The sequence below is a fragment of the Hyperolius riggenbachi genome, chromosome 7 (genome assembly GCF_040937935.1).
Source record: "Hyperolius riggenbachi isolate aHypRig1 chromosome 7, aHypRig1.pri, whole genome shotgun sequence".
Classification (NCBI taxonomy): Eukaryota; Metazoa; Chordata; class Amphibia; order Anura; family Hyperoliidae; genus Hyperolius; species Hyperolius riggenbachi.
The window spans coordinates 32,096,839-32,119,312 of NC_090652.1; the positions used below are offsets into that span (position 1 = coordinate 32,096,839).

The 22,474-nt window shown below is 39.0% G+C and overlaps 31 non-coding genes across 31 annotated transcripts; all 31 read right to left on the reverse strand.

Moving 5' to 3' along the window:
* Positions 1 to 424: 424 nt before the first annotated feature.
* TRNAC-GCA (transfer RNA cysteine (anticodon GCA)) lies at positions 425 to 496 on the reverse strand. Its single transcript has one exon. It is a non-coding gene; the product is annotated as a tRNA-Cys (tRNA).
* Positions 497 to 1,067: 571 nt separating this feature from the next.
* On the reverse strand, positions 1,068 to 1,139 carry TRNAC-GCA (transfer RNA cysteine (anticodon GCA)). The gene has a single exon. It is a non-coding gene; the product is annotated as a tRNA-Cys (tRNA).
* A 723-nt stretch (positions 1,140 to 1,862) lies between these two features.
* On the reverse strand, positions 1,863 to 1,934 carry TRNAC-GCA (transfer RNA cysteine (anticodon GCA)). The gene has a single exon. It is a non-coding gene; the product is annotated as a tRNA-Cys (tRNA).
* A 723-nt stretch (positions 1,935 to 2,657) lies between these two features.
* TRNAC-GCA (transfer RNA cysteine (anticodon GCA)) lies at positions 2,658 to 2,729 on the reverse strand. The gene has a single exon. It is a non-coding gene; the product is annotated as a tRNA-Cys (tRNA).
* Positions 2,730 to 4,096: 1,367 nt separating this feature from the next.
* On the reverse strand, positions 4,097 to 4,168 carry TRNAC-GCA (transfer RNA cysteine (anticodon GCA)). Its single transcript has one exon. It is a non-coding gene; the product is annotated as a tRNA-Cys (tRNA).
* Positions 4,169 to 4,740: 572 nt separating this feature from the next.
* On the reverse strand, positions 4,741 to 4,812 carry TRNAC-GCA (transfer RNA cysteine (anticodon GCA)). Its single transcript has one exon. It is a non-coding gene; the product is annotated as a tRNA-Cys (tRNA).
* Positions 4,813 to 5,384: 572 nt separating this feature from the next.
* On the reverse strand, positions 5,385 to 5,456 carry TRNAC-GCA (transfer RNA cysteine (anticodon GCA)). Its single transcript has one exon. It is a non-coding gene; the product is annotated as a tRNA-Cys (tRNA).
* Positions 5,457 to 6,179: 723 nt separating this feature from the next.
* On the reverse strand, positions 6,180 to 6,251 carry TRNAC-GCA (transfer RNA cysteine (anticodon GCA)). The gene has a single exon. It is a non-coding gene; the product is annotated as a tRNA-Cys (tRNA).
* Positions 6,252 to 6,823: 572 nt separating this feature from the next.
* Positions 6,824 to 6,895, reverse strand: TRNAC-GCA (transfer RNA cysteine (anticodon GCA)). Its single transcript has one exon. It is a non-coding gene; the product is annotated as a tRNA-Cys (tRNA).
* A 723-nt stretch (positions 6,896 to 7,618) lies between these two features.
* TRNAC-GCA (transfer RNA cysteine (anticodon GCA)) lies at positions 7,619 to 7,690 on the reverse strand. Its single transcript has one exon. It is a non-coding gene; the product is annotated as a tRNA-Cys (tRNA).
* A 572-nt stretch (positions 7,691 to 8,262) lies between these two features.
* On the reverse strand, positions 8,263 to 8,334 carry TRNAC-GCA (transfer RNA cysteine (anticodon GCA)). The gene has a single exon. It is a non-coding gene; the product is annotated as a tRNA-Cys (tRNA).
* A 572-nt stretch (positions 8,335 to 8,906) lies between these two features.
* TRNAC-GCA (transfer RNA cysteine (anticodon GCA)) lies at positions 8,907 to 8,978 on the reverse strand. The gene has a single exon. It is a non-coding gene; the product is annotated as a tRNA-Cys (tRNA).
* A 723-nt stretch (positions 8,979 to 9,701) lies between these two features.
* Positions 9,702 to 9,773, reverse strand: TRNAC-GCA (transfer RNA cysteine (anticodon GCA)). Its single transcript has one exon. It is a non-coding gene; the product is annotated as a tRNA-Cys (tRNA).
* Positions 9,774 to 10,345: 572 nt separating this feature from the next.
* TRNAC-GCA (transfer RNA cysteine (anticodon GCA)) lies at positions 10,346 to 10,419 on the reverse strand. The gene has a single exon. It is a non-coding gene; the product is annotated as a tRNA-Cys (tRNA).
* A 570-nt stretch (positions 10,420 to 10,989) lies between these two features.
* Positions 10,990 to 11,061, reverse strand: TRNAC-GCA (transfer RNA cysteine (anticodon GCA)). The gene has a single exon. It is a non-coding gene; the product is annotated as a tRNA-Cys (tRNA).
* A 572-nt stretch (positions 11,062 to 11,633) lies between these two features.
* Positions 11,634 to 11,705, reverse strand: TRNAC-GCA (transfer RNA cysteine (anticodon GCA)). The gene has a single exon. It is a non-coding gene; the product is annotated as a tRNA-Cys (tRNA).
* A 572-nt stretch (positions 11,706 to 12,277) lies between these two features.
* Positions 12,278 to 12,349, reverse strand: TRNAC-GCA (transfer RNA cysteine (anticodon GCA)). Its single transcript has one exon. It is a non-coding gene; the product is annotated as a tRNA-Cys (tRNA).
* A 723-nt stretch (positions 12,350 to 13,072) lies between these two features.
* TRNAC-GCA (transfer RNA cysteine (anticodon GCA)) lies at positions 13,073 to 13,144 on the reverse strand. The gene has a single exon. It is a non-coding gene; the product is annotated as a tRNA-Cys (tRNA).
* Positions 13,145 to 13,716: 572 nt separating this feature from the next.
* Positions 13,717 to 13,790, reverse strand: TRNAC-GCA (transfer RNA cysteine (anticodon GCA)). The gene has a single exon. It is a non-coding gene; the product is annotated as a tRNA-Cys (tRNA).
* A 570-nt stretch (positions 13,791 to 14,360) lies between these two features.
* TRNAC-GCA (transfer RNA cysteine (anticodon GCA)) lies at positions 14,361 to 14,432 on the reverse strand. Its single transcript has one exon. It is a non-coding gene; the product is annotated as a tRNA-Cys (tRNA).
* Positions 14,433 to 15,004: 572 nt separating this feature from the next.
* On the reverse strand, positions 15,005 to 15,076 carry TRNAC-GCA (transfer RNA cysteine (anticodon GCA)). Its single transcript has one exon. It is a non-coding gene; the product is annotated as a tRNA-Cys (tRNA).
* A 723-nt stretch (positions 15,077 to 15,799) lies between these two features.
* On the reverse strand, positions 15,800 to 15,871 carry TRNAC-GCA (transfer RNA cysteine (anticodon GCA)). Its single transcript has one exon. It is a non-coding gene; the product is annotated as a tRNA-Cys (tRNA).
* A 723-nt stretch (positions 15,872 to 16,594) lies between these two features.
* TRNAC-GCA (transfer RNA cysteine (anticodon GCA)) lies at positions 16,595 to 16,666 on the reverse strand. Its single transcript has one exon. It is a non-coding gene; the product is annotated as a tRNA-Cys (tRNA).
* A 572-nt stretch (positions 16,667 to 17,238) lies between these two features.
* On the reverse strand, positions 17,239 to 17,310 carry TRNAC-GCA (transfer RNA cysteine (anticodon GCA)). The gene has a single exon. It is a non-coding gene; the product is annotated as a tRNA-Cys (tRNA).
* Positions 17,311 to 17,882: 572 nt separating this feature from the next.
* On the reverse strand, positions 17,883 to 17,954 carry TRNAC-GCA (transfer RNA cysteine (anticodon GCA)). The gene has a single exon. It is a non-coding gene; the product is annotated as a tRNA-Cys (tRNA).
* Positions 17,955 to 18,677: 723 nt separating this feature from the next.
* Positions 18,678 to 18,749, reverse strand: TRNAC-GCA (transfer RNA cysteine (anticodon GCA)). Its single transcript has one exon. It is a non-coding gene; the product is annotated as a tRNA-Cys (tRNA).
* A 723-nt stretch (positions 18,750 to 19,472) lies between these two features.
* TRNAC-GCA (transfer RNA cysteine (anticodon GCA)) lies at positions 19,473 to 19,544 on the reverse strand. The gene has a single exon. It is a non-coding gene; the product is annotated as a tRNA-Cys (tRNA).
* Positions 19,545 to 20,116: 572 nt separating this feature from the next.
* TRNAC-GCA (transfer RNA cysteine (anticodon GCA)) lies at positions 20,117 to 20,188 on the reverse strand. The gene has a single exon. It is a non-coding gene; the product is annotated as a tRNA-Cys (tRNA).
* Positions 20,189 to 20,760: 572 nt separating this feature from the next.
* On the reverse strand, positions 20,761 to 20,834 carry TRNAC-GCA (transfer RNA cysteine (anticodon GCA)). Its single transcript has one exon. It is a non-coding gene; the product is annotated as a tRNA-Cys (tRNA).
* Positions 20,835 to 21,556: 722 nt separating this feature from the next.
* Positions 21,557 to 21,628, reverse strand: TRNAC-GCA (transfer RNA cysteine (anticodon GCA)). Its single transcript has one exon. It is a non-coding gene; the product is annotated as a tRNA-Cys (tRNA).
* Positions 21,629 to 22,200: 572 nt separating this feature from the next.
* TRNAC-GCA (transfer RNA cysteine (anticodon GCA)) lies at positions 22,201 to 22,271 on the reverse strand. The gene has a single exon. It is a non-coding gene; the product is annotated as a tRNA-Cys (tRNA).
* Between the last annotated feature and the right edge of the window lie 203 nt (positions 22,272 to 22,474).

Consider the following 22,474-nt stretch of genomic DNA (forward strand, 5'->3'; position numbering starts at 1 on the left):
CCATGGCCGCAAGAGACTCTTTCGTCAGACCCAGAAACTTCTCATTCTGCAGTTGCCATTTCTGCCACTGCATTAGACCCCAGCACATGTGTATTTGGCAGCAGATGTAGAAGCCCAAAGTTCTTCTGCTTTGCTAATTTGAGTGGAGGACTTACATTGTAGACATTTTGTAGCTTTTGCTGTTCATTTGCAAAATCCTTTAAAATACGTATCGAAAAAAAAAACAAATTTACTTTGGGTATGTAAAGAAAAGAACACTTCAGAAATGTGGTTGCTTGGAGGGAGCATGTGAAATTTCACCAAGTTACTACGATTCTGCAGCATAACGGGATATTTTGATTATTGTAGTTCTCTTTATTACTGCCTTGAGAGTATTGGTTTATGTAAAGAGATTAGAGAAAGTGCAAAGAGCTAGATCATATCAAGGGGGCACTCGGATTTGAACCAAGGACTTCTCGATCTGCAGTCGAATGCACTACCACTGAGCTATACCCCCACGCTCTGTTCAGCTTTTCTGACCATTTTAAATAGTTTCTCTCATGTAGTCCATGAAAACATTTCAAGCGTTAACTTGGAGTTTGTTAAGGTTGGACAGAGTTAAATGATAACTCTTAGAGACTAGAGATGGTCAATGAGACAGTAATAAATCCATCTTGCATGCAAATTGAATTAATATTGTAGGCAGCTTGGAAATGCGTTAATCATCAGGAAGTGCATTAGACCCCAGCACATGTGTATTTGGCAGCAGATGTAGAAGCCCAAAGTTCTTCTGCTTTGCTAATTTGAGTGGAGGACTTACATTGTAGACATTTTGTAGTTTTGCTGTTCTTTTGCAGGATCCTTTAAAATACGTATGGAAAGAAAAAACAAATTTACTTTGAATATGTAAAGAAAAGAACACTTCTGAAATGTGGTTGCTTGGAGGGAGCATGTGAACATTCACCAAGTTACTACGATTCTGCAGCATAACGGGATATTTTGATTAACGTAGTTCTCTTTATTACTGCCTTGAGAGTATTGGTTTATGTAAAGAGTTTAGAGAAAGAGCAAAGAGCTAGATCATGTCAAGGGGGCACTCGGATTTGAACCAAGGACCTCTCGATCTGCAGTCGAATGCTCTACCACTGAGCTATACCCCCACGCTCTGTTCAGCTTTTCTGACCATTTTAAATAGTTTCTCTCATGTAGTCCATGAAAGCATTTCAAGCGTTAACTTGGAGTTTGTTAAGGTTGGACAGAGTTAAATGATAACGCTTAGAGACTAGAGATGGTCAATGAGACAGTAATAAATCCAGGTTGCATGCAAATTGAATTAATATTGTAGGCAGCTTGGAAATGCGTTAATCGTCAGGAAGTGTATTTGAATGTCCCACTTCCATGACGCTCACAATTTGCATAATAATCTGCATGAAATCTAGAATGATGAGCATGTTACGGACCATGGCCGCAAGAGACACTTTCGTCAGACCCAGAAACTTCTCATTCTGCAGTTGCCATTTCTGCCACTGCATTAGACCCCAGCACATGTGTATTTGGCAGCAGATGTAGAAGCCAAAAGTTCTTCTGTTTTGCTAATTTGAGTGGAGGACTTACATTGTAGACATTTTGTAGCTTTTGCTGTTCTTTTGCAGGATCCTTTAAAATACGTATGGAAAGAAAAACCAAATTTACTTTGGATATGTAAAGAAAAGAACACTTCAGATATGTGGTTGCTTGGAGGGAGCATGTGAACTTTCACCAAGTTACTACGATTCTGCAGCATAACGGGATATTTTGATTATTGTAGTTCTCTTTATTACTGCCTTGAGAGTATTGGTTTATGTAAAGAGATTAGAGAAAAAGCAAAAAGCTAGATCATGTCAAGGGGGCACTCGGATTTGAACCAAGGACCTCTCGATCTGCAGTCGAATGCTCTACCACTGAGCTATACCCCCACGCTCTGTTCAGCTTTTCTGACCATTTTAAATAGTTTCTCTCATGTAGTCCATGAAAGCATTTCAAGCGTTAACTTGGAGTTTGTTAAGGTTGGACAGAGTTAAATGATAACGCTTAGAGACTAGAGATGGTCAATGAGACAGTAATAAATCCAGGTTGCATGCAAATTGAATTAATATTGTAGGCAGCTTGGAAATGCGTTAATCGTCAGGAAGTGTATTTGAATGTCCCACTTCCATGACGCTCACAATTTGCATAATAATCTGCATGAAATCTAGAATGATGAGCATGTTACGGACCATGGCCGCAAGAGACACTTTCGTCAGACCCAGAAACTTCTCATTCTGCAGTTGCCATTTCTGCCACTGCATTAGACCCCAGCACATGTGTATTTGGCAGCAGATGTAGAAGCCAAAAGTTCTTCTGTTTTGCTAATTTGAGTGGAGGACTTACATTGTAGACATTTTGTAGCTTTTGCTGTTCTTTTGCAGGATCCTTTAAAATACGTATGGAAAGAAAAACCAAATTTACTTTGGATATGTAAAGAAAAGAACACTTCAGATATGTGGTTGCTTGGAGGGAGCATGTGAACTTTCACCAAGTTACTACGATTCTGCAGCATAACGGGATATTTTGATTATTGTAGTTCTCTTTATTACTGCCTTGAGAGTATTGGTTTATGTAAAGAGATTAGAGAAAAAGCAAAAAGCTAGATCATGTCAAGGGGGCACTCGGATTTGAACCAAGGACCTCTCGATCTGCAGTCGAATGCTCTACCACTGAGCTATACCCCCACGCTCTGTTCAGCTTTTCTGACCATTTTAAATAGTTTCTCTCATGTAGTCCATGAAAACATTTCAAGCGTTAACTTGGAGTTTGTTAAGGTTGGACAGAGTTAAATGATAACTCTTAGAGACTAGAGATGGTCAATGAGACAGTAATAAATCCAGGTTGCATGCAAATTGAATTAATATTGTAGGCAGCTTGGAAATGCGTTAATCGTCAGGAAGTGTATTTGAATGTCCCACTTCCATGACGCTCACAATTTGCATAATAATCTGCATGAAAGATAGAATGATTAGCATGTTACGGACCATGGCCGCAAGAGACTCTTTCGGCAGACCCAGAAACTTCTCATTCTGCAGTTGCCATTTCTGCCACTGCATTAGACCCCAGCACATGTGTATTTGGCAGCAGATGTAGAAGCCCAAAGTTCTTCTGCTTTGCTAATTTGAGTGGAGGACTTACATTGTAGACATTTTGTAGCTTTTGCTGTTCATTTGCAGGATCCTTTAAAATACGTATCGAAAAAAAAAACAAATTTACTTTGGGTATGTAAAGAAAAGAACACTTCAGAAATGTGGTTGCTCTGAGGGAGCATGTGAAATTTCACCAAGTTACTACGATTCTGCAGCATAACGGGATATTTTGATTATTGTAGTTCTCTTTATTACTGCCTTGAGAGTATTGGTTTATGTAAAGAGATTAGAGAAAGTGCAAAGAGCTAGATCATATCAAGGGGGCAGTCGGATTTGAACCAAGGACTTCTCGATCTGCAGTCGAATGCTCTACCACTGAGCTATACCACCACGCTCTGTTCAGCTTTTCTGACCATTTTAAATAGTTTCTCTCATGTAGTCCATGAAAACATTTCAAGCGTTAACTTGGAGTTTGTTAAGGTTGGACAGAGTTAAATGATAACTCTTAGAGACTAGAGATGGTCATTGAGACAGTAATAAATCCAGGTTGCATGCAAATTGAATTAATATTGTAGGCAGCTTGGAAATGCGTTAATCGTCAGGAAGTGCATTAGACCCCAGCACATGTGTATTTGGCAGCAGATGTAGAAGCCCAAAGTTCTTCTGCTTTGCTAATTTGAGTGGAGGACTTACATTGTAGACATTTTGTAGCTTTTGCTGTTCTTTTGCAGGATCCTTTAAAATACGTATGGAAAGAAAAAACAAATTTACTTTGAATATGTAAAGAAAAGAACACTTCAGAAATGTGGTTGCTTGGAGGGAGCATGTGAACTTTCACCAAGTTACTACGATTCTGCAGCATAACGGGATATTTTGATTAACGTAGTTCTCTTTATTACTGCCTTGAGAGTATTGGTTTATGTAAAGAGTTTAGAGAAAGAGCAAAGAGCTAGATCATGTCAAGGGGGCACTCGGATTTGAACCAAGGACCTCTCGATCTGCAGTCGAATGCTCTACCACTGAGCTATACCCCCACGCTCTGTTCAGCTTTTCTGACCATTTTAAATAGTTTCTCTCATGTAGTCCATGAAAGCATTTCAAGCGTTAACTTGGAGTTTGTTAAGGTTGGACAGAGTTAAATGATAACTCTTAGAGACTAGAGATGGTCAATGAGACAGTAATAAATCCAGGTTGCATGCAAATTGAATTAATATTGTAGGCAGCTTGGAAATGCGTTAATCGTCAGGAAGTGCATTAGACCCCAGCACATGTGTATTTGGCAGCAGATGTAGAAGCCCAAAGTTCTTCTGCTTTGCTAATTTGAGTGGAGGACTTACATTGTAGACATTTTGTAGCTTTTGCTGTTCTTTTGCAGGATCCTTTAAAATACGTATGGAAAGAAAAACCAAATTTACTTTGGATATGTAAAGAAAAGAACACTTCAGATATGTGGTTGCTTGGAGGGAGCATGTGAACTTTCACCAAGTTACTACGATTCTGCAGCATAACGGGATATTTTGATTATTGTAGTTCTCTTTATTACTGCCTTGAGAGTATTGGTTTATGTAAAGAGATTAGAGAAAGAGCAAAGAGCTAGATCATATCAAGGGGGCACTCGGATTTGAACCAAGGACCTCTCGATCTGCAGTCGAATGCTCTACCACTGAGCTATACCCCCACGCTCTGTTCAGCTTTTCTGACCATTTTAAATAGTTTCTCTCATGTAGTCCATGAAAACATTTCAAGCGTTAACTTGGAGTTTGTTAAGGTTGGACAGAGTTAAATGATAACTCTTAGAGACTAGAGATGGTCAATGAGACAGTAATAAATCCAGGTTGCATGCAAATTGAATTAATATTGTAGGCAGCTTGGAAATGCGTTAATCGTCAGGAAGTGCATTAGACCCCAGCACATGTGTATTTGGCAGCAGATGTAGAAGCCCAAACTTCTTCTGCTTTGCTAATTTGAGTGGAGGACTTACATTGTAGACATTTTGTAGCTTTTGCTGTTCTTTTGCAGGATCCTTTAAAATACGTATGGAAAGAAAAAACAAATTTACTTTGAATATGTAAAGAAAAGAACACTTCAGAAATGTGGTTGCTTGGAGGGAGCATGTGAACTTTCAGCAAGTTACTACGATTCTGCAGCATAACGGGATATTTTGATTAACGTAGTTCTCTTTATTACTGCCTTGAGAGTATTGGTTTATGTAAAGAGTTTAGAGAAAGAGCAAAGAGCTAGATCATGTCAAGGGGGCACTCGGATTTGAACCAAGGACTTCTCGATCTGCAGTCGAATGCTCTACCACTGAGCTATAACCCCACGCTCTGTTCACTTTTTCTGACCATTTTAAATAGTTTCTCTCATGTAGTCCATGAAAGCATTTCAAGCGTTAACTTGGAGTTTGTTAAGGTTGGACAGAGTTAAATGATAACTCTTAGAGACTAGAGATGGTCAATGAGACAGTAATAAATCCAGGTTGCATGCAAATTGAATTAATATTGTAGGCAGCTTGGAAATGCGTTAATCGTCAGGAAGTGTATTTGAATGTCCCACTTCCATGACGCTCACAATTTGCATAATAATTTGCATGAAAGATAGAATGATGAGCATGTTACGGACCATGGCCGCAAGAGACTCTTTCGTCAGACCCAGAAACTTCTCATTCTGCAGTTGCCATTTCTGCCACTGCATTAGACCCCAGCACATGTGTATTTGGCAGCAGATGTAGAAGCCAAAAGTTCTTCTGTTTTGCTAATTTGAGTGGAGGACTTACATTGTAGACATTTTGTAGCTTTTGCTGTTCTTTTGCAGGATCCTTTAAAATACGTATGGAAAGAAAAACCAAATTTACTTTGGATATGTAAAGAAAAGAACACTTCAGATATGTGGTTGCTTGGAGGGAGCATGTGAACTTTCACCAAGTTACTACGATTCTGCAGCATAGCGGGATATTTTGATTATTGTAGTTCTCTTTATTACTGCCTTGAGAGTATTGGTTTATGTAAAGAGATTAGAGAAAGAGCAAAGAGCTAGATCATATCAAGGGGGCACTCGGATTTGAACCAAGGACCTCTCGATCTGCAGTCGAATGCTCTACCACTGAGCTATACCCCCACGCTCTGTTCAGCTTTTCTGACCATTTTAAATAGTTTCTCTCATGTAGTCCATGAAAACATTTCAAGCGTTAACTTGGAGTTTGTTAAGGTTGGACAGAGTTAAATGATAACTCTTAGAGACTAGAGATGGTCAATGAGACAGTAATAAATCCAGGTTGCATGCAAATTGAATTAATATTGTAGGCAGCTTGGAAATGCGTTAATCGTCAGGAAGTGCATTAGACCCCAGCACATGTGTATTTGGCAGCAGATGTAGAAGCCCAAACTTCTTCTGCTTTGCTAATTTGAGTGGAGGACTTACATTGTAGACATTTTGTAGCTTTTGCTGTTCTTTTGCAGGATCCTTTAAAATACGTATGGAAAGAAAAAACAAATTTACTTTGAATATGTAAAGAAAAGAACACTTCAGAAATGTGGTTGCTTGGAGGGAGCATGTGAACTTTCAGCAAGTTACTACGATTCTGCAGCATAACGGGATATTTTGATTAACGTAGTTCTCTTTATTACTGCCTTGAGAGTATTGGTTTATGTAAAGAGTTTAGAGAAAGAGCAAAGAGCTAGATCATGTCAAGGGGGCACTCGGATTTGAACCAAGGACTTCTCGATCTGCAGTCGAATGCTCTACCACTGAGCTATAACCCCACGCTCTGTTCACCTTTTCTGACCATTTTAAATAGTTTCTCTCATGTAGTCCATGAAAGCATTTCAAGCGTTAACTTGGAGTTTGTTAAGGTTGGACAGAGTTAAATGATAACTCTTAGAGACTAGAGATGGTCAATGAGACAGTAATAAATCCAGGTTGCATGCAAATTGAATTAATATTGTAGGCAGCTTGGAAATGCGTTAATCGTCAGGAAGTGTATTTGAATGTCCCACTTCCATGACGCTCACAATTTGCATAATAATTTGCATGAAAGATAGAATGATGAGCATGTTACGGACCATGGCCGCAAGAGACTCTTTCGTCAGACCCAGAAACTTCTCATTCTGCAGTTGCCATTTCTGCCACTGCATTAGACCCCAGCACATGTGTATTTGGCAGCAGATGTAGAAGCCAAAAGTTCTTCTGTTTTGCTAATTTGAGTGGAGGACTTACATTGTAGACATTTTGTAGCTTTTGCTGTTCTTTTGCAGGATCCTTTAAAATACGTATGGAAAGAAAAACCAAATTTACTTTGGATATGTAAAGAAAAGAACACTTCAGATATGTGGTTGCTTGGAGGGAGCATGTGAACTTTCACCAAGTTACTACGATTCTGCAGCATAGCGGGATATTTTGATTATTGTAGTTCTCTTTATTACTGCCTTGAGAGTATTGGTTTATGTAAAGAGATTAGAGAAAGAGCAAAGAGCTAGATCATATCAAGGGGGCACTCGGATTTGAACCAAGGACCTCTCGATCTGCAGTCGAATGCTCTACCACTGAGCTATACCCCCACGCTCTGTTCAGCTTTTCTGACCATTTTAAATAGTTTCTCTCATGTAGTCCATGAAAACATTTCAAGCGTTAACTTGGAGTTTGTTAAGGTTGGACAGAGTTAAATGATAACTCTTAGAGACTAGAGATGGTCAATGAGACAGTAATAAATCCAGGTTGCATGCAAATTGAATTAATATTGTAGGCAGCTTGGAAATGCGTTAATCGTCAGGAAGTGCATTAGACCCCAGCACATGTGTATTTGGCAGCAGATGTAGAAGCCCAAAGTTCTTCTACTTTGCTAATTTGAGTGGAGGACTTACATTGTAGACATTTTGTAGCTTTTGCTGTTCTTTTGCAGGATCCTTTAAAATACGTATGGAAAGAAAAAACAAATTTACTTTGAATATGTAAAGAAAAGAACACTTCAGAAATGTGGTTGCTTGGAGGGAGCATGTGAACTTTCACCAAGTTACTACGATTCTGCAGCATAACGGGATATTTTGATTATTGTAGTTCTCTTTATTACTGCCTTGAGAGTATTGGTTTATGTAAAGAGATTAGAGAAAGAGCAAAGAGCTAGATCATATCAAGGGGGCACTCGGATTTGAACCAAGGACCTCTCGATCTGCAGTCGAATGCTCTACCACTGAGCTATACCCCCACGCTCTGTTCAGCTTTTCTGACCATTTTAAATAGTTTCTCTCATGTAGTCCATGAAAACATTTCAAGCGTTAACTTGGAGTTTGTTAAGGTTGGACAGAGTTAAATGATAACTCTTAGAGACTAGAGATGGTCAATGAGACAGTAATAAATCCAGGTTGCATGCAAATTGAATTAATATTGTAGGCAGCTTGGAAATGCGTTAATCGTCAGGAAGTGCATTAGACCCCAGCACATGTGTATTTGGCAGCAGATGTAGAAGCCCAAACTTCTTCTGCTTTGCTAATTTGAGTGGAGGACTTACATTGTAGACATTTTGTAGCTTTTGCTGTTCTTTTGCAGGATCCTTTAAAATACGTATGGAAAGAAAAAACAAATTTACTTTGAATATGTAAAGAAAAGAACACTTCAGAAATGTGGTTGCTTGGAGGGAGCATGTGAACTTTCAGCAAGTTACTACGATTCTGCAGCATAACGGGATATTTTGATTAACGTAGTTCTCTTTATTACTGCCTTGAGAGTATTGGTTTATGTAAAGAGTTTAGAGAAAGAGCAAAGAGCTAGATCATGTCAAGGGGGCACTCGGATTTGAACCAAGGACTTCTCGATCTGCAGTCGAATGCTCTACCACTGAGCTATAACCCCACGCTCTGTTCACCTTTTCTGACCATTTTAAATAGTTTCTCTCATGTAGTCCATGAAAGCATTTCAAGCGTTAACTTGGAGTTTGTTAAGGTTGGACAGAGTTAAATGATAACTCTTAGAGACTAGAGATGGTCAATGAGACAGTAATAAATCCAGGTTGCATGCAAATTGAATTAATATTGTAGGCAGCTTGGAAATGCGTTAATCGTCAGGAAGTGTATTTGAATGTCCCACTTCCATGACGCTCACAATTTGCATAATAATTTGCATGAAAGATAGAATGATGAGCATGTTACGGACCATGGCCGCAAGAGACTCTTTCGTCAGACCCAGAAACTTCTCATTCTGCAGTTGCCATTTCTGCCACTGCATTAGACCCCAGCACATGTGTATTTGGCAGCAGATGTAGAAGCCAAAAGTTCTTCTGTTTTGCTAATTTGAGTGGAGGACTTACATTGTAGACATTTTGTAGCTTTTGCTGTTCTTTTGCAGGATCCTTTAAAATACGTATGGAAAGAAAAACCAAATTTACTTTGGATATGTAAAGAAAAGAACACTTCAGATAAGTGGTTGCTTGGAGGGAGCATGTGAACTTTCACCAAGTTACTACGATTCTGCAGCATAGCGGGATATTTTGATTATTGTAGTTCTCTTTATTACTGCCTTGAGAGTATTGGTTTATGTAAAGAGATTAGAGAAAGAGCAAAGAGCTAGATCATATCAAGGGGGCACTCGGATTTGAACCAAGGACCTCTCGATCTGCAGTCGAATGCTCTACCACTGAGCTATACCCCCACGCTCTGTTCAGCTTTTCTGACCATTTTAAATAGTTTCTCTCATGTAGTCCATGAAAACATTTCAAGCGTTAACTTGGAGTTTGTTAAGGTTGGACACAGTTAAATGATAACTCTTAGAGACTAGAGATGGTCAATGAGACAGTAATAAATCCAGGTTGCATGCAAATTGAATTAATATTGTAGGCAGCTTGGAAATGCGTTAATCGTCAGGAAGTGCATTAGACCCCAGCACATGTGTATTTGGCAGCAGATGTAGAAGCCCAAAGTTCTTCTACTTTGCTAATTTGAGTGGAGGACTTACATTGTAGACATTTTGTAGCTTTTGCTGTTCTTTTGCAGGATCCTTTAAAATACGTATGGAAAGAAAAAACAAATTTACTTTGAATATGTAAAGAAAAGAACACTTCAGAAATGTGGTTGCTTGGAGGGAGCATGTGAACTTTCACCAAGTTACTACGATTCTGCAGCATAACGGGATATTTTGATTAACGTAGTTCTCTTTATTACTGCCTTGAGAGTATTGGTTTATGTAAAGAGTTTAGAGAAAGAGCAAAGAGCTAGATCATGTCAAGTGGGGACTCGGATTTGAACCAAGGACTTTTCGATCTGCAGTCGAATGCTCTACCACTGAGCTATACCCCCACGCTCTGTTCAGCTTTTCTGACCATTTTAAATAGTTTCTCTCATGTAGTCCATGAAAGCATTTCAAGCGTTAACTTGGAGTTTGTTAAGGTTGGACAGAGTTAAATGATAACTCTTAGAGACTAGAGATGGTCAACGAGACAGTAATAAATCCAGGTTGCATGCAAATTGAATTAATATTGTAGGCAGCTTGGAAATGCGTTAATCGTCAGGAAGTGCATTAGACCCCAGCACATGTGTATTTGGCAGCAGATGTAGAAGCCCAAAGTTCTTCTGCTTTGCTAATTTGAATGGAGGACTTACATTGTAGACATTTTGTAGCTTTTGCTGTTCTTTTGCAGGATCCTTTAAAATACGTATGGAAAGAAAAACCAAATTTACTTTGGATATGTAAAGAAAAGAACACATCAGATATGTTGTTGCTTGGAGGGAGCATGTGAACTTTCACCAAGTTACTACGATTCTGCAGCATAACGGGATATTTTGATTATTGTAGTTCTCTTTATTACTGCCTTGAGAGTATTGGTTTATGTAAAGAGATTAGAGAAAGAGCAAAGAGCTAGATCATGTCAAGGGGGCACTCGGATTTGAACAAAGGACCTCTCAAACTGCAGTCGAATGCTCTACCACTGAGCTATACCCCCACGCTCTGTTCAGCTTTTCTGACCATTTTAAATAGTTTCTCTCATGTAGTCCATGAAAACATTTCAAGCGTTAACTTGGAGTTTGTTAAGGTTGGACAGAGTTAAATGATAACTCTTAGAGACTAGAGATGGTCAATGAGACAGTAATAAATCCAGGTTGCATGCAAATTGAATTAATATTGTAGGCAGCTTGGAAATGCGTTAATCATCAGGAAGTGCATTAGACCCCAGCACATGTGTATTTGGCAGCAGATGTAGAAGCCCAAAGTTCTTCTGCTTTGCTAATTTGAGTGGAGGACTTACATTGTAGACATTTTGTAGCTTTTGCTGTTCTTTTGCAGGATCCTTTAAAATACGTATGGAAAGAAAAAACAAATTTACTTTGAATATGTAAAGAAAAGAACACTTCAGAAATGTGGTTGCTTGGAGGGAGCATGTGAACTTTCACCAAGTTACTACGATTCTGCAGCATAACGGGATATTTTGATTAACGTAGTTCTCTTTATTACTGCCTTGAGAGTATTGGTTTATGTAAAGAGTTTAGAGAAAGAGCAAAGAGCTAGATCATGTCAAGGGGGCACTCGGATTTGAACCAAGGACCTCTCAAACTGCAGTCAAATGCTCTACCACTGAGCTATACCCCCACGCTCTGTTCACCTTTTCTGACCATTTTAAATAGTTTCTCTCATGTAGTCCATGAAAGCATTTCAAGCGTTAACTTGGAGTTTGTTAAGGTTGGACAGAGTTAAATGATAACGCTTAGAGACTAGAGATGGTCAATGAGACAGTAATAAATCCAGGTTGCATGCAAATTGAATTAATATTGTAGGCAGCTTGGAAATGCGTTAATCGTCAGGAAGTGCATTAGACCCCAGCACATGTGTATTTGGCAGCAGATGTAGAAGCCCAAACTTCTTCTGCTTTGCTAATTTGAGTGGAGGACTTACATTGTAGACATTTTGTAGCTTTTGCTGTTCTTTTGCAGGATCCTTTAAAATACGTATGGAAAGAAAAAACATATTTACTTTGAATATGTAAAGAAAAGAACACTTCAGAAATGTGGTTGCTTGGAGGGAGCATGTGAACTTTCAGCAAGTTACTACGATTCTGCAGCATAACGGGATATTTTGATTAACGTAGTTCTCTTTATTACTGCCTTGAGAGTATTGGTTTATGTAAAGAGTTTAGAGAAAGAGCAAAGAGCTAGATCATGTCAAGGGGGCACTCGGATTTGAACCAAGGACTTCTCGATCTGCAGTCGAATGCTCTACCACTGAGCTATAACCCCACGCTCTGTTCACCTTTTCTGACCATTTTAAATAGTTTCTCTCATGTAGTCCATGAAAGCATTTCAAGCGTTAACTTGGAGTTTGTTAAGGTTGGACAGAGTTAAATGATAACTCTTAGAGACTAGAGATGGTCAATGAGACAGTAATAAATCCAGGTTGCATGCAAATTGAATTAATATTGTAGGCAGCTTGGAAATGCGTTAATCGTCAGGAAGTGTATTTGAATGTCCCACTTCCATGACGCTCACAATTTGCATAATAATTTGCATGAAAGATAGAATGATGAGCATGTTACGGACCATGGCCGCAAGAGACTCTTTCGTCAGACCCAGAAACTTCTCATTCTGCAGTTGCCATTTCTGCCACTGCATTAGACCCCAGCACATGTGTATTTGGCAGCAGATGTAGAAGCCAAAAGTTCTTCTGTTTTGCTAATTTGAGTGGAGGACTTACATTGTAGACATTTTGTAGCTTTTGCTGTTCTTTTGCAGGATCCTTTAAAATACGTATGGAAAGAAAAACCAAATTTACTTTGGATATGTAAAGAAAAGAACACTTCAGATATGTGGTTGCTTGGAGGGAGCATGTGAACTTTCACCAAGTTACTACGATTCTGCAGCATAGCGGGATATTTTGATTATTGTAGTTCTCTTTATTACTGCCTTGAGAGTATTGGTTTATGTAAAGAGATTAGAGAAAGAGCAAAGAGCTAGATCATATCAAGGGGGCACTCGGATTTGAACCAAGGACCTCTCGATCTGCAGTCGAATGCTCTACCACTGAGCTATACCCCCACGCTCTGTTCAGCTTTTCTGACCATTTTAAATAGTTTCTCTCATGTAGTCCATGAAAACATTTCAAGCGTTAACTTGGAGTTTGTTAAGGTTGGACACAGTTAAATGATAACTCTTAGAGACTAGAGATGGTCAATGAGACAGTAATAAATCCAGGTTGCATGCAAATTGAATTAATATTGTAGGCAGCTTGGAAATGCGTTAATCGTCAGGAAGTGCATTAGACCCCAGCACATGTGTATTTGGCAGCAGATGTAGAAGCCCAAAGTTCTTCTACTTTGCTAATTTGAGTGGAGGACTTACATTGTAGACATTTTGTAGCTTTTGCTGTTCTTTTGCAGGATCCTTTAAAATACGTATGGAAAGAAAAAACAAATTTACTTTGAATATGTAAAGAAAAGAACACTTCAGAAATGTGGTTGCTTGGAGGGAGCATGTGAACTTTCACCAAGTTACTACGATTCTGCAGCATAACGGGATATTTTGATTAACGTAGTTCTCTTTATTACTGCCTTGAGAGTATTGGTTTATGTAAAGAGTTTAGAGAAAGAGCAAAGAGCTAGATCATGTCAAGTGGGGACTCGGATTTGAACCAAGGACTTTTCGATCTGCAGTCGAATGCTCTACCACTGAGCTATACCCCCACGCTCTGTTCAGCTTTTCTGACCATTTTAAATAGTTTCTCTCATGTAGTCCATGAAAGCATTTCAAGCGTTAACTTGGAGTTTGTTAAGGTTGGACAGAGTTAAATGATAACTCTTAGAGACTAGAGATGGTCAACGAGACAGTAATAAATCCAGGTTGCATGCAAATTGAATTAATATTGTAGGCAGCTTGGAAATGCGTTAATCGTCAGGAAGTGCATTAGACCCCAGCACATGTGTATTTGGCAGCAGATGTAGAAGCCCAAAGTTCTTCTGCTTTGCTAATTTGAATGGAGGACTTACATTGTAGACATTTTGTAGCTTTTGCTGTTCTTTTGCAGGATCCTTTAAAATACGTATGGAAAGAAAAACCAAATTTACTTTGGATATGTAAAGAAAAGAACACATCAGATATGTTGTTGCTTGGAGGGAGCATGTGAACTTTCACCAAGTTACTACGATTCTGCAGCATAACGGGATATTTTGATTATTGTAGTTCTCTTTATTACTGCCTTGAGAGTATTGGTTTATGTAAAGAGATTAGAGAAAGAGCAAAGAGCTAGATCATGTCAAGGGGGCACTCGGATTTGAACCAAGGACCTCTCAAACTGCAGTCGAATGCTCTACCACTGAGCTATACCCCCACGCTCTGTTCAGCTTTTCTGACCATTTTAAATAGTTTCTCTCATGTAGTCCATGAAAACATTTCAAGCGTTAACTTGGAGTTTGTTAAGGTTGGACAGAGTTAAATGATAACTCTTAGAGACTAGAGATGGTCAATGAGACAGTAATAAATCCAGGTTGCATGCAAATTGAATTAATATTGTAGGCAGCTTGGAAATGCGTTAATCATCAGGAAGTGCATTAGACCCCAGCACATGTGTATTTGGCAGCAGATGTAGAAGCCCAAAGTTCTTCTGCTTTGCTAATTTGAGTGGAGGACTTACATTGTAGACATTTTGTAGCTTTTGCTGTTCTTTTGCAGGATCCTTTAAAATACGTATGGAAAGAAAAAACAAATTTACTTTGAATATGTAAAGAAAAGAACACTTCAGAAATGTGGTTGCTTGGAGGGAGCATGTGAACTTTCACCAAGTTACTACGATTCTGCAGCATAACGGGATATTTTGATTAACGTAGTTCTCTTTATTACTGCCTTGAGAGTATTGGTTTATGTAAAGAGTTTAGAGAAAGAGCAAAGAGCTAGATCATGTCAAGGGGGCACTCGGATTTGAACCAAGGACCTCTCAAACTGCAGTCGAATGCTCTACCACTGAGCTATACCCCCACGCTCTGTTCACCTTTTCTGACCATTTTAAATAGTTTCTCTCATGTAGTCCATGAAAGCATTTCAAGCGTTAACTTGGAGTTTGTTAAGGTTGGACAGAGTTAAATGATAACGCTTAGAGACTAGAGATGGTCAATGAGACAGTAATAAATCCAGGTTGCATGCAAATTGAATTAATATTGTAGGCAGCTTGGAAATGCGTTAATCGTCAGGAAGTGTATTTGAATGTCCCACTTCCATGACGCTCACAATTTGCATAATAATCTGCATAAAAGATAGAATGATGAGCATGTTACGGACCATGGCCGCAAGAGACTCTTTCGTCAGACCCAGAAACTTCTCATTCTGCAGTTGCCATTTCTGCCACTGCATTAGACCCCAGCACATGTGTATTTGGCAGCAGATGTAGAAGCCAAAAGTTCTTCTGTTTTGCTAATTTGAGTGGAGGACTTACATTGTAGACATTTTGTAGCTTTTGCTGTTCTTTTGCAGGATCCTTTAAAATACGTATGGAAAGAAAAACCAAATTTACTTTGGATATGTAAAGAAAAGAACACTTCAGATATGTGGTTGCTTGGAGGGAGCATGTGAACTTTCACCAAGTTACTACGATTCTGCAGCATAACGGGATATTTTGATTATTGTAGTTCTCTTTATTACTGCCTTGAGAGTATTGGTTTAAGTAAAGAGATTAGAGAAAGAGCAAAGAACTAGATCATATCAAGGGGGCACTCGGATTTGAACCAAGGACCTCTTGATCTGCAGTCGAATGCTCTACCACTGAGCTATACCCCCACGCTCTGTTCAGCTTTTCTAACCATTTTAAATAGTTTCTCTCATGTAGTCCATGAAAACATTTCAAGCGTTAACTTGGAGTTTGTTAAGGTTGGACAGAGTTAAATGATAACTCTTAGAGACTAGAGATGGTCAATGAGACAGTAATAAATCCAGGTTGCATGCAAATTGAATTAATATTGTAGGCAGCTTGGAAATGCGTTAATCGTCAGGAAGTGTATTTGAATGTCCCACTTCCATGACGCTCACAATTTGCATAATAATCTGCATGAAAGATAGAATGATTAGCATGTTACGGACCATGGCCGCAAGAGACTCTTTCGTCAGACCCAGAAACTTCTCATTCTGCAGTTGCCATTTCTGCCACTGCATTAGACCCCAGCACATGTGTATTTGGCAGCAGATGTAGAAGCCCAAAGTTCTTCTGCTTTGCTAATTTGAGTGGAGGACTTACATTGTAGACATTTTGTAGCTTTTGCTGTTCATTTGCAGGATCCTTTAAAATACGTATCGAAAAAAAAAACAAATTTACTTTGGGTATGTAAAGAAAAGAACACTTCAGAAATGTGGTTGCTTGGAGGGAGCATGTGAACTTTCACCAAGTTACTACGATTCTGCAGCATAACGGGATATTTTGATTAACGTAGTTCTCTTTATTACTGCCTTGAGAGTTTTGGTTTATGTAAAGAGTTTAGAGAAAGAGCAAAGAGCTAGATCATGTCAAGGGGGCACTCGGATTTGAACCAAGGACCTCTCGATCTGCAGTCGAATGTTCTACCACTGAGCTATACCCCCACGCTCTGTTCAGCTTTTCTGACCATTTTAAATAGTTTCTCTCATGTAGTCCATGAAAGCATTTCAAGCGTTAACTTGGAGTTTGTTAAGGTTGGACAGAGTTAAATGATAACTCTTAGAGACTAGAGATGGTCAATGAGACAGTAATAAATCCAGGTTGCATGCAAATTGAATTAATATTGTAGGCAGCTTGGAAATGCGTTAATCGTCAGGAAGTGCATTAGACCCCAGCACATGTGTATTTGGCAGCAGATGTAGAAGCCCAAAGTTCTTCTGCTTTGCTAATTTGAGTGGAGGACTTACATTGTAGACATTTTGTAGCTTTTGCTGTTCTTTTGCAGGATCCTTTAAAATACGTATGGAAAGAAAAACCAAATTTACTTTGGATATGTAAAGAAAAGAAAACTTCAGATATGTGGTTGCTTGGAGGGAGCATGTGAACTTTCACCAAGTTACTACGATTCTGCAGCATAACGGGATATTTTGATTATTGTAGTTCTCTTTATTACTGCCTTGAGAGTATTGGTTTATGTAAAGAGATTAGAGAAAGAGCAAAGAGCTAGATCATGTCAAGGGGGCACTCGGATTTGAACCAAGGACCTCTCAAACTGCAGTCGAATGCTCTACCACTGAGCTATACCCCCACGCTCTGTTCAGCTTTTCTGACCATTTTAAATAGTTTCTCTCATGTAGTCCATGAAAACATTTCAAGCGTTAACTTGGAGTTTGTTAAGGTTGGACAGAGTTAAATGATAACTCTTAGAGACTAGAGATGGTCAATGAGACAGTAATAAATCCAGGTTGCATGCAAATTGAATTAATATTGTAGGCAGCTTGGAAATGCGTTAATCATCAGGAAGTGCATTAGACCCCAGCACATGTGTATTTGGCAGCAGATGTAGAAGCCCAAAGTTCTTCTGCTTTGCTAATTTGAGTGGAGGACTTACATTGTAGACATTTTGTAGCTTTTGCTGTTCTTTTGCAGGATCCTTTAAAATACGTATGGAAAGAAAAAACAAATTTACTTTGAATATGTAAAGAAAAGAACACTTCAGAAATGTGGTTGCTTGGAGGGAGCATGTGAACTTTCACCAAGTTACTACGATTCTGCAGCATAACGGGATATTTTGATTAACGTAGTTCTCTTTATTACTGCCTTGAGAGTATTGGTTTATGTAAAGAGTTTAGAGAAAGAGCAAAGAGCTAGATCATGTCAAGGGGGCACTCGGATTTGAACCAAGGACCTCTCAAACTGCAGTCGAATGCTCTACCACTGAGCTATACCCCCACGCTCTGTTCACCTTTTCTGACCATTTTAAATAGTTTCTCTCATGTAGTCCATGAAAGCATTTCAAGCGTTAACTTGGAGTTTGTTAAGGTTGGACAGAGTTAAATGATAACGCTTAGAGACTAGAGATGGTCAATGAGACAGTAATAAATCCAGGTTGCATGCAAATTGAATTAATATTGTAGGCAGCTTGGAAATGCGTTAATCGTCAGGAAGTGTATTTGAATGTCCCACTTCCATGACGCTCACAATTTGCATAATAATCTGCATAAAAGATAGAATGATGAGCATGTTACGGACCATGGCCGCAAGAGACTCTTTCGTCAGACCCAGAAACTTCTCATTCTGCAGTTGCCATTTCTGCCACTGCATTAGACCCCAGCACATGTGTATTTGGCAGCAGATGTAGAAGCCAAAAGTTCTTCTGTTTTGCTAATTTGAGTGGAGGACTTACATTGTAGACATTTTGTAGCTTTTGCTGTTCTTTTGCAGGATCCTTTAAAATACGTATGGAAAGAAAAACCAAATTTACTTTGGATATGTAAAGAAAAGAACACTTCAGATATGTGGTTGCTTGGAGGGAGCATGTGAACTTTCACCAAGTTACTACGATTCTGCAGCATAACGGGATATTTTGATTATTGTAGTTCTCTTTATTACTGCCTTGAGAGTATTGGTTTAAGTAAAGAGATTAGAGAAAGAGCAAAGAACTAGATCATATCAAGGGGGCACTCGGATTTGAACCAAGGACCTCTTGATCTGCAGTCGAATGCTCTACCACTGAGCTATACCCCCACGCTCTGTTCAGCTTTTCTAACCATTTTAAATAGTTTCTCTCATGTAGTCCATGAAAACATTTCAAGCGTTAACTTGGAGTTTGTTAAGGTTGGACAGAGTTAAATGATAACTCTTAGAGACTAGAGATGGTCAATGAGACAGTAATAAATCCAGGTTGCATGCAAATTGAATTAATATTGTAGGCAGCTTGGAAATGCGTTAATCGTCAGGAAGTGTATTTGAATGTCCCACTTCCATGACGCTCACAATTTGCATAATAATCTGCATGAAAGATAGAATGATTAGCATGTTACGGACCATGGCCGCAAGAGACTCTTTCGTCAGACCCAGAAACTTCTCATTCTGCAGTTGCCATTTCTGCCACTGCATTAGACCCCAGCACATGTGTATTTGGCAGCAGATGTAGAAGCCCAAAGTTCTTCTGCTTTGCTAATTTGAGTGGAGGACTTACATTGTAGACATTTTGTAGCTTTTGCTGTTCATTTGCAGGATCCTTTAAAATACGTATCGAAAAAAAAAACAAATTTACTTTGGGTATGTAAAGAAAAGAACACTTCAGAAATGTGGTTGCTTGGAGGGAGCATGTGAACTTTCACCAAGTTACTACGATTCTGCAGCATAACGGGATATTTTGATTAACGTAGTTCTCTTTATTACTGCCTTGAGAGTTTTGGTTTATGTAAAGAGTTTAGAGAAAGAGCAAAGAGCTAGATCATGTCAAGGGGGCACTCGGATTTGAACCAAGGACCTCTCGATCTGCAGTCGAATGTTCTACCACTGAGCTATACCCCCACGCTCTGTTCAGCTTTTCTGACCATTTTAAATAGTTTCTCTCATGTAGTCCATGAAAGCATTTCAAGCGTTAACTTGGAGTTTGTTAAGGTTGGACAGAGTTAAATGATAACTCTTAGAGACTAGAGATGGTCAATGAGACAGTAATAAATCCAGGTTGCATGCAAATTGAATTAATATTGTAGGCAGCTTGGAAATGCGTTAATCGTCAGGAAGTGCATTAGACCCCAGCACATGTGTATTTGGCAGCAGATGTAGAAGCCCAAAGTTCTTCTGCTTTGCTAATTTGAGTGGAGGACTTACATTGTAGACATTTTGTAGCTTTTGCTGTTCTTTTGCAGGATCCTTTAAAATACGTATGGAAAGAAAAACCAAATTTACTTTGGATATGTAAAGAAAAGAAAACTTCAGATATGTGGTTGCTTGGAGGGAGCATGTGAACTTTCACCAAGTTACTACGATTCTGCAGCATAACGGGATATTTTGATTATTGTAGTTCTCTTTATTACTGCCTTGAGAGTATTGGTTTATGCAAAGAGATTAGAGAAAGAGCAAAGAGCTAGATCATATCAAGGGGGCACTCGGATTTGAACCAAGGACCTCTCGATCTGCAGTCGAATGCTCTACCACTGAGCTATACCCCCACGCTCTGTTCCGCTTTTCTGACCATTTTAAATAGTTTCTCTCATGTAGTCCATGAAAACATTTCAAGCGTTAACTTGGAGTTTGTTAAGGTTGGACAGAGTTAAATGATAACTCTTAGAGACTAGAGATGGTCAATGAGACAGTAATAAATCCAGGTTGCATGCAAATTGAATTAATATTGTAGGCAGCTTGGAAATGCGTTAATCGTCAGGAAGTGCATTAGACCCCAGCACATGTGTATTTGGCAGCAGATGTAGAAGCCCAAAGTTCTTCTGGTTTGCTAATTTGAGTGGAGGACTTACATTGTAGACATTTTGTAGCTTTTGCTGTTCTTTTGCAGGATCCTTTAAAATACGTATGGAAAGAAAAAACAAATTTACTTTGAATATGTAAAGAAAAGAACACTTCAGAAATGTGGTTGCTTGGAGGGAGCATGTGAACTTTCACCAAGTTACTACGATTCTGCAGCATAACAGGATATTTTGATTAACGTAGTTCTCTTTATTACTGCCTTGAGAGTATTGGTTTATGTAAAGAGTTTAGAGAAAGAGCAAAGAGCTAGATCATGTCAAGGGGGCACTCGAATTTTTGAACCAAGGACCTCTCGATCTGCAGTCGAATGCTCTACCACTGAGCTATACCCCCACGCTCTGTTCACCTTTTCTGACCATTTTAAATAGTTTCTCTCATGTAGTCCATGAAAGCATTTCAAGCGTTAACTTGGAGTTTGTTAAGGTTGGACAGAGTTAAATGATAACTCTTAGAGACTAGAGATGGTCAATGAGACAGTAATAAATCCAGGTTGCATGCAAATTGAATTAATATTGTAGGCAGCTTGGAAATGCGTTAATCGTCAGGAAGTGTATTTGAATGTCCCACTTCCATGACGCTCACAATTTGCATAATAATCTGCATGAAAGCTAGAATGATGAGCATGTTACGGACCATGGCCGCAAGAGACACTTTCGTCAGACCCAGAAACTTCTCATTCTGCAGTTGCCATTTCTGCCACTGCATTAGACCCCAGCACATGTGTATTTGGCAGCAGATGTAGAAGCCCAAAGTTCTTCTGCTTTCTAATTTGAGTGGAGGACTTACATTGTAGACATTTTGTAGCTTTTGCTGTTCTTTTGCAGGATCCTTTAAAATACGTATGGAAAGAAAAACCAAATTTACTTTGGATATGTAAAGAAAAGAACACTTCAGATATGTGGTTGCTTGGAGGGAGCATGTGAACTTTCACCAAGTTACTACGATTCTGCAGTATAACAGGATATTTTGATTATTGTAGTTCTCTTTATTACTGCCTTGAGAGTATTGGTTTATGTAAAGAGATTAGAGAAAGAGCAAAGAGCTAGATCATATCAAAGGGGCACTCGGATTTGAACCAAGGACCTCTCGAACTGCAGTCGAATGCTCTACCACTGAGCTATACCCCCACGCTCTGTTCAGCTTTTCTGACCATTTTAAATAGTTTCTCTCATGTAGTCCATGAAAACATTTCAAGCGTTAACTTGGAGTTTGTTAAGGTTGGACAGAGTTAAATGATAACTCTTAGAGACTAGAGATGGTCAATGAGACAGTAATAAATCCAGGTTGCATGCAAATTGAATTAATATTGTAGGCAGCTTGGAAATGCGTTAATCGTCAGGAAGTGCATTAGACCCCAGCACATGTGTATTTGGCAGCAGATGTAGAAGCCCAAAGTTCTTCTGCTTTGCTAATTTGAGTGGAGGACTTACATTGTAGACATTTTGTAGCTTTTGCTGTTCATTTGCAGGATCCTTTAAAATACGTATCGAAAAAAAAAACAAATTTACTTTGGGTATGTAAAGAAAAGAACACTTCAGAAATGTGGTTGCTTGGAGGGAGCATGTGAAATTTCACCAAGTTACTACGATTCTGCAGCATAACGGGATATTTTGATTATTGTAGTTCTCTTTATTACTGCCTTGAGAGTATTGGTTTATGTAAAGAGATTAGAGAAAGAGCAAAGAGCTAGATCATATCAAGGGGGCCTCGGATTTGAACCAAGGACCTCTCGATCTGCAGTCGAATGCTCTACCACTGAGCTATACCCCCACGCTCTGTTCAGCTTTTCTGACCATTTTAAATAGTTTCTCTCATGTAGTCCATGAAAACATTTCAAGCGTTAACTTGGAGTTTGTTAAGGTTGGACAGAGTTAAATGATAACTCTTAGAGACTAGAGATGGTCAATGAGACAGTAATAAATCCAGGTTGCATGCAAATTGAATTAATATTGTAGGCAGCTTGGAAATGCGTT